General features: G+C 37.3%; 1 pseudogene; it reads left to right on the top strand.

Annotated features, from left to right (window-relative positions):
- The first annotated feature begins 1,130 nt into the window (after positions 1 to 1,130).
- Positions 1,131 to 2,771, top strand: LOC107037946 (annotated as a pseudogene).
- The last annotated feature ends 4,766 nt before the right edge of the window (positions 2,772 to 7,537 follow it).

The following is a 7,537-nucleotide window of genomic DNA, read 5'->3' on the forward strand; positions in this document are numbered from 1 at the left end:
GGGGTTAGGGGTTCTTTCAGTCCTCAAGGAAAATGTCTGAATTTAAAGCAAAAAAAGTAGCATTAAAGAAACCCACCCAGATAAGGTAAAAAATAAACACGTCAAGGAAAGCGCTATAGAATTCCTTATGGAGTCAGATTTAGCACATTTTGGACATTTAGCGACATGTTTTTTTAACGTTCCTTTCACATTCCCTTTACGAAATGTTAAACATGGCTTCGGGAATGGAATGGAAAAAAATCATGATGCTCTAAAAATTTTGGTACGTGCGTCACTTTTGCACAAACCATCACAACATTTTTTTTAGCCCCCTTATGCATTACTGGTTTCTTCTCTGCCATTTTAACAATTTCGGGTAGGGACAAAATATATTTCACCAATTTTGGGTTCAAAAACATCAATATTAATTAATAAATATTGAAAATAAACAAATTTCACCCATCCCACCTGTGTATTTCCACCCAAAACTGCCCGAAACCCTAGCCGGAAGTCACTAGATCCGCTTGGGCATGCGCGCATCCATCTAGTTACTGTGAAAAGGCCTACAGAGGGTTCACTGTATTCTGAAGAATCGGCGATTATAGTTCGGCCTCCTGGTCTCTATCCTTCATGGCATGTACTGTACTCTATCCCCTAAACAATTGCTACATAAAAAAATCCTGGGGAGCGATTTTGCTCGTTTTATGTCGACATAAAATCGTAAATTTCAACTAATGACAGTCCTGGATTTGAAATACTCAAATAGGATTGAAAGAGGAGGTTGAAATTTACGATTTTATGTAGACATAAAACAAGCAAATCGCTCCCCTGAAGTTTTTCAACCTCAAATGATGCTCAACAACAGGGTTGGGCATCCGTGGCAAATCTGGGTTTTATACCTGTACATCGTATAAAAGTGGTAATTTACCTCTAAATGGTAAAAAAGGTATACAATTGGTATAAAACTCCCTAACTTATAACCAGCAGTGCCTGAGTAGTGGTGGACTCGAAATAATTTATGTGAACTGATGTTTCAATTATAAAAATAGCATTATAATATAAATAAATAAATAAGTGTCAATAATAATACATACATTTTGAATTGTAAAGTATTTATTTGAAAGTTGGGTAACATAAAAAAATACTCCAATATGAATGATCATCGTAAAAAATCCACTCCCAACGTAAGTACAAATAATACATTCGAGTAGAAAAAATACGTGATTTATTATAAAAATGAACATCAATAATGTTGTTTTTCTAGCGTTCTGCAGATTCAGTAATTTATGAGGCTTTGGCTGAATTTTTCTTCGGCTGCAATATACCTTTTAATGTGGTGGAATCCAAGTTTTTCAAGCAATTCATCAAAACTCTGAACTCCTCGTACCAAGTTCCATCGAGGAAAAAGCTCTCCACCAAGTTGCTTGAACAAATTCACCAAAAAGTAATTAAACAACTAGAATACAGCAAGGAGATAGATGGCGTATTACTAACAGATGGATGGAAAAATTCCTCAGCCAACACCAAAAATGTCGTTTGCACTGTTTTTACTAAGGATAAGAGGAGTATTTTTTTGAATTCGTGGGATTTCACAGAGCTGAGAGAAACTGGGGACGAGTTAGCTAATATTATTGATGAAGCTGTGGTCATGGCAAAAGAACAATTCAAGGTAAAGATTTATTCAGTGGTATCAGACAATGCTTCAGCAATGATGCGGATGGGCAAGCTAGTGAGTGTTTGGCATACCACCTGTAGTTCTCACAGTGGTAACTTATTGCTGAAATCTCTCGTTGATCCTAAATTCGCTGAATGCATTAACAAGTTATTGAGGGAGTTCAAAAGTTCTCGAGGGGAGAGAGAATTAAAAAAACGTCATGGAACGAGAATCATGCTTGCGTGTGAGACTAGATGGTGTTCATACAGGGATGCATTCCGTTGCTGTCTGAAAACGTTGCTGCCTGCACATCATGAGACGAATAGTGAAGGAAGGGATTATTACACTGAAATCAGAAAATTCTAAACTTTTGGAGGATACTACACTCGAAGAACGATTACAAGATTGTTTAATACTGTTTGATCCTGTTTGTGAATTGGTAAATAAGTGCCAAAGGACTGAAACCAATCTCGCAGAAGCAGCTGAGCTCTGGGTGACACTGAATATCCCAACTGAGAGTGATTCAATCGATAAAACTCTGGAAGGTAGATTGAATAAGGTTCTGCAGCCAATCGCCTTGGTAGCAAATTATTTGCATCCAGAATATCGGGGGAGACAATTCGCTAATTTGGAGTCCTTCAATAGGACAGTATCTGAGTTTTTGCATGAAGAACTAGCCAATGAGGATCCTACCGAGTTGGAAGGTTTGAGAGAATACTCAGAGGGGAAAGGAATTTTTGAACGATTATTTAAAAAAAACATTAAATCTCCTGAGGCTTTCTGGTGCATGGCAGAAATCGATTACCCAGCGTTATCTAGTTTGGCAACGAAAATCTGCAACATTCCGAGTTCTACCGCGCAGATTGAACGACTATTCTCGAATTGGGCATTCATTCATTCTGATCTCCGAAATCGTCTGAGTGTAGAACGTTCTATGAAGCTAGTTTCTGTTTACTATGCACTCAAGATGCGAGATTCTTCGTGGGAGAAAATTGATGATTCATTGTGGGAAGAAGATGCTGCGACGATATAATTATGAAATATAAATTTGAATGTTTCAACCAACTTTTATTGTCATGTTTCTGTCATACATTAGTTGATGTACATGAACGCCTATAATGTAACAAAATAATATTTCATATGACCAAACGTTTTTTTCTTTTTCTTAAGATTACAAAAGTCCTACACATTTATCCAATAAACGAACACTTCAAGTGTATCGGATGCTTCTTAAAACATACCACTCTTCCTAAATCTTCAAAGAAATAAAAACAGAAAAAAATATATATATTCAGTGAAAAACAAGTTGTATAATCGCAACATTGCGATTTTTGTCTCCTCATCGTCATAGAAAACTCTTTTAAATAATCTATAAATATCTCTCTTTTAATAACTTTTTCATAGACTTCTTTTTCATATTAAACCACAGTAATAAAGCGACATTCAGTTCTTACTGTGTAGCAGTCAATTTCTCCCATATGCAATCTTAAATTATAGCAAATTAACATTGTTTTGTATTCTTAAGAATCCACGAAAGTAGTAACTGCATATGTATTATTCACGATTCTTCTTCTTATCGTGAATCTTCAGCTGGTAATGAATCTCTGTCAACTTTTCTTGTCGATTGGGGGTCAAATTATTTGGGGGGATCATACTCATGTGGAGTTCGTCGATTAATACTGGAATATCCAACAATTTCAGGACCATTTCTGCCAATTGAGGATGAGCAGGCTCAGCGAATCTCCAGAATAGGGAACATGATTGTATATTTTTCTTTGACAAATTGTTGAATACGTCGCTGTTGCTTTTGTAGCTATCATAACTCTCCAACCCTTTCTCTTCCAACATGTCCAACAAGAATTGCTGCATCTTCCTCATTCGACAACGATTTTCCACAAAAAGGTGTCCACGATATTTGTTATCGAAGAAGTTTGCAGCAAGGATCTCTGGGGATAATATTTCCTCAATACGACTATCATCAACTCCATAAGATTCTTCGAACTTAAGCCACTCCTCCGCAATGTCAGCTAGATGGTTTTGTGGGCCTTGACATTTTTGGGATAGCAACGTCAGAGCTTTCATTTGGTCCAGAGACTGCCTCACATCCTGCTCAAAATCTGGATCGAAGAGCAACGATATTTTACCTTCCAGTCGAATTTTTTCCTCTCCCACCAATTTTTTCAAGATTGCTAGATTATCAACATATGAGGAATACATTTGCATCTTATGCTTGAGCGAATCAGTCGATTGAGACCTGTCCAACAGCCCAAAAACTGTGTGCTGGCCTACCTGATGCCATTATTCCTCTCTTTTGTCAAAATAACTATGATAAGATAATTGGACGCACTATGGAGAAAGATGTACAATGGCGGAAAGTGGCCATATGCGGGCATGTGACATGTGACATGCCTATCTTGCGCGCCAAAATCATTACTTCCTTTTGTTAACGCAAGATGGCGCCACATGCGGTAGAAAACGGTATAAAACTTCATAGGTAATTTACCTCTTTTTATACCAGCAGAACATTTGGTAATTTACCGGAGGTATTATACAACCCTGTTCAACAATAACATGAGGCTCCGAGACCCGCCCCTTTCGGCGTGCGCAACTCAATCAAACACGCGCGATGCGCAGTAGGTTTAAACGTACGTTGCGTCCTGTCATACATATTTATCTGATTATCATGTCGATTACTATGCAGATGAATGCAAAAACACCGTTTAAAATTGTTTCCAACTGTTTCACTCATTAAATTAAAATTTCTTTATGAATGAGAGTTTTGAGAAGCCCTAGTTCAAACCTACTGCGCATCGTGCGTGGTTGATTGAGTTGCATACGTCAAAAAGGGGCGGGTCTCGGAGCCTCATGTTATTGTTGAGCATCATTTTAGGCTGAAAAACCTTTTTTATCCTGATTTTTTTACGTAGCAATTATTTATCCGAGCTCATTGTTTTTTAGTGCAAGTTTGTAGAGAAATTCTCTCTCTACAAGTTGATATTTTCTTCTCATCAATTGAATGAGTTAAAGTTACACAAAGTTCTCGGCATTACGCCACATAAAGTCGATAGTTTTTAATTAATTTGAATCCCTGCCAGTTGAAACTATGTTTAAACATTTTGATATGTTGTTCAGAACATTTTTACGGATTGATTGCCATTTTTTCATTGCCAGCTGAATTTATTAAGGGTCAACATCTAAATTGACTGGACTATCCTTATATATAAAGTCCTTATCCTATTCTCATGAAGAATAGAGACTAGGAGGCCGAACTAACGTTTTCCGAAGCAAGACCATAGTCGGGGTCATGAGCAGGGTTGGGTAAAATCGGTCAATTCTAGGGTTTTTTACTTTATACGTACAATACACGTAAATTATGTAAAAAATGTCTAAAATGTAATATACGGTTTATTACATTCAGCCGGATTTTGAGTACACGTATTTTACGTAAAATACGTTGAAGAAAGTATAAAATGTAAAAAATATCTAAAAGGTTGTGGAGGTCGAATGTTACGAGGGTCACGAGGGTTACAATAAATGTCACAAGGAGATGGTCAAATTTTACGAGGGTCACAAGTGTTACAAGGAGATGTTCAAATTTCACGAAGGTCACAAGGGGATGGTCAAATTTTACAAGGGTCACAAGGGAATAGTCAAATTTACGAGGGTCACATGTCACGAGGGTTACGATAGGATAGTTAAACATCACGAGGGGATGGTCAAATTTGACGAAATCCACGGGGGTCACAATGGTTATATTTTACGAGGGTCAAACATCACGAGGGTGCCCAGAGGATGGTTAAACTTCACGAGGGTTATAAGGAGATGGTCCAATTTCATGAGGGTCACAAGGGAACGGTGAAATTTCACGAGGGTCAAACATCACGTGGGTCACAAGAGGAGGGTCAAATATCACGAAGGTCCCGAGGGTGGAGCATCACGAGGGTAACAAGGGGATAGTCACATTTTTATTTTATTATATTTTATTTTATACCCTCGTGGCCCTCGTGAAATTTTACTACCCCTTTGTTACCCTCGTGAACTTCCGGATGCTTGACCTTCGTGGAATTTTTTATAAAAACCAATTTGTTATGAAATTGGTTATAAAAACGAAAACATTGGTTATAGTGGAGGTTTGAAAAATATCGATATTTCGTGTATCGATACAGACATTTNCCGAGGGTGGAGCATCACGAGGGTAACAAGGGGATAGTCACATTTTTATTTTATTATATTTTATTTTATACCCTCGTGGCCCTCGTGAAATTTTACTACCCCTTTGTTACCCTCGTGAACTTCCGGATGCTTGACCTTCGTGGAATTTTTTATAAAAACCAATTTGTTATGAAATTGGTTATAAAAACGAAAACATTGGTTATAGTGGAGGTTTGAAAAATATCGATATTTCGTGTATCGATACAGACATTTTACAAAATTACTAAGCTAGCATTAGCTTAATAACAGCGTAACATAAAAGCCAAAATATGCCAATTCAATTAAACATGAGAAACTAATAATTAATATGGAAACAGAAATTTAAAATTCGAAAAGTTTTGTCTGAGGACTTTTTTTGGCACTTACGTTATTTTGCTATTAAGCTAACGATTTGTAGTTTACCCAATATAACCAACCTTTGGGGCGTAAAATACCTAGTATTATACATGTATACTAAAGACCGTATGAGAATGGTCCTGATTGGGTACCCCCACTCTTTCGAGTTCAGGCATGCGTCGATGTCCCCCATCACTCAAACCTGAGACCACTCTCATAAGGTCCTCAGTATATTATACATCGAGTAATAATCATAGAGTATTATACATGCCAAAACCTCGAGTGTTATATACATGGTATTTTACGTGTAAAATACTGGGTATTTTGTGCATGTATTTTACATGCCCAACCCTGGTCATGAGGTAGTTATTGGTGGCGCTTCGGTCGGTTTACTGAATGGCAGTAGTGGGAGAATGCTGCCTGTGTGAGTGTGTAGGTGTACAGGCTTGTGTATATTAAATTAAAAAATTAATCCAATGCGATAAACGCAAAGGTGAATCCGCAATCTTCGAAACCCTTGAAATCTATGGATATTAATAACTATGAAATACTGAGAGAAGTCCCCAAGAATCGTCTATCCAGTACGTCGATTTCATGTTAATCAAAATGGCTCCGGTACGTTTGGTCCAATCTCTTTTCGTCCAACGTCAGTTGGTCCAATGAAGTTTTTGGTCCAATTTTATTTCGCCCAATCATTCTTTAGTCCAATGTTTTCTTTGTCCAATGTAATTTTGGTCCAAAAAAATGCGGATTATTTTGGGAAATGGAAAATTATGTAGGGATTTTTTTTCAGCATTTCAAGTAATTGAAACAATTTTAATTCTTTTTTTTCGAGTATCTGAGGGTGTGCAAAAATCCACGCACTGTTAGTTTATCTCGATCTTTGTTTGATGGAACAATTGTTCCGTACTCTTCCTCATTCGTATCCATCGTGAACTGTCCATAAAAATTCAATTGTCTGGGTTTTTTATACTTTCATTTCATTCTCCTTCGATCACTAGACACTAGGTTTTTCGTTTATTTATTGCGCGAATTTGAATTTCGATCTGTCTTCGATGGCAGTTATAAAGACACTGTTGTACTGGGTTTGTACGTTGCTGGCGTGTACATGAATCTGGTTTGGTATCGTTATCAGTGGGTAATAACCCCTATCCAATACTACGAATCGGAGTCTCAACTCACAATCTCAAAAATCTTCTAAATCTGCCGAGGTTGATGACAGCCAACTCCAGAAACCAACACTCTAAGCAAATCCTCCATTCAATACACCAATGTTATGTGAGCAGTCTTCCATTCCACCAATTGCCCTTAAGGTACTTCCTCAGTGAGTTATACTTGGTGAAAATTTCGCAATGA

Source organism: Diachasma alloeum, unplaced genomic scaffold (assembly GCF_001412515.2).
Source record: "Diachasma alloeum isolate Michigan unplaced genomic scaffold, Dall2.0 Dall_scaffold_00275, whole genome shotgun sequence".
In the NCBI taxonomy this organism is placed as follows: domain Eukaryota; kingdom Metazoa; phylum Arthropoda; class Insecta; order Hymenoptera; family Braconidae; genus Diachasma; species Diachasma alloeum.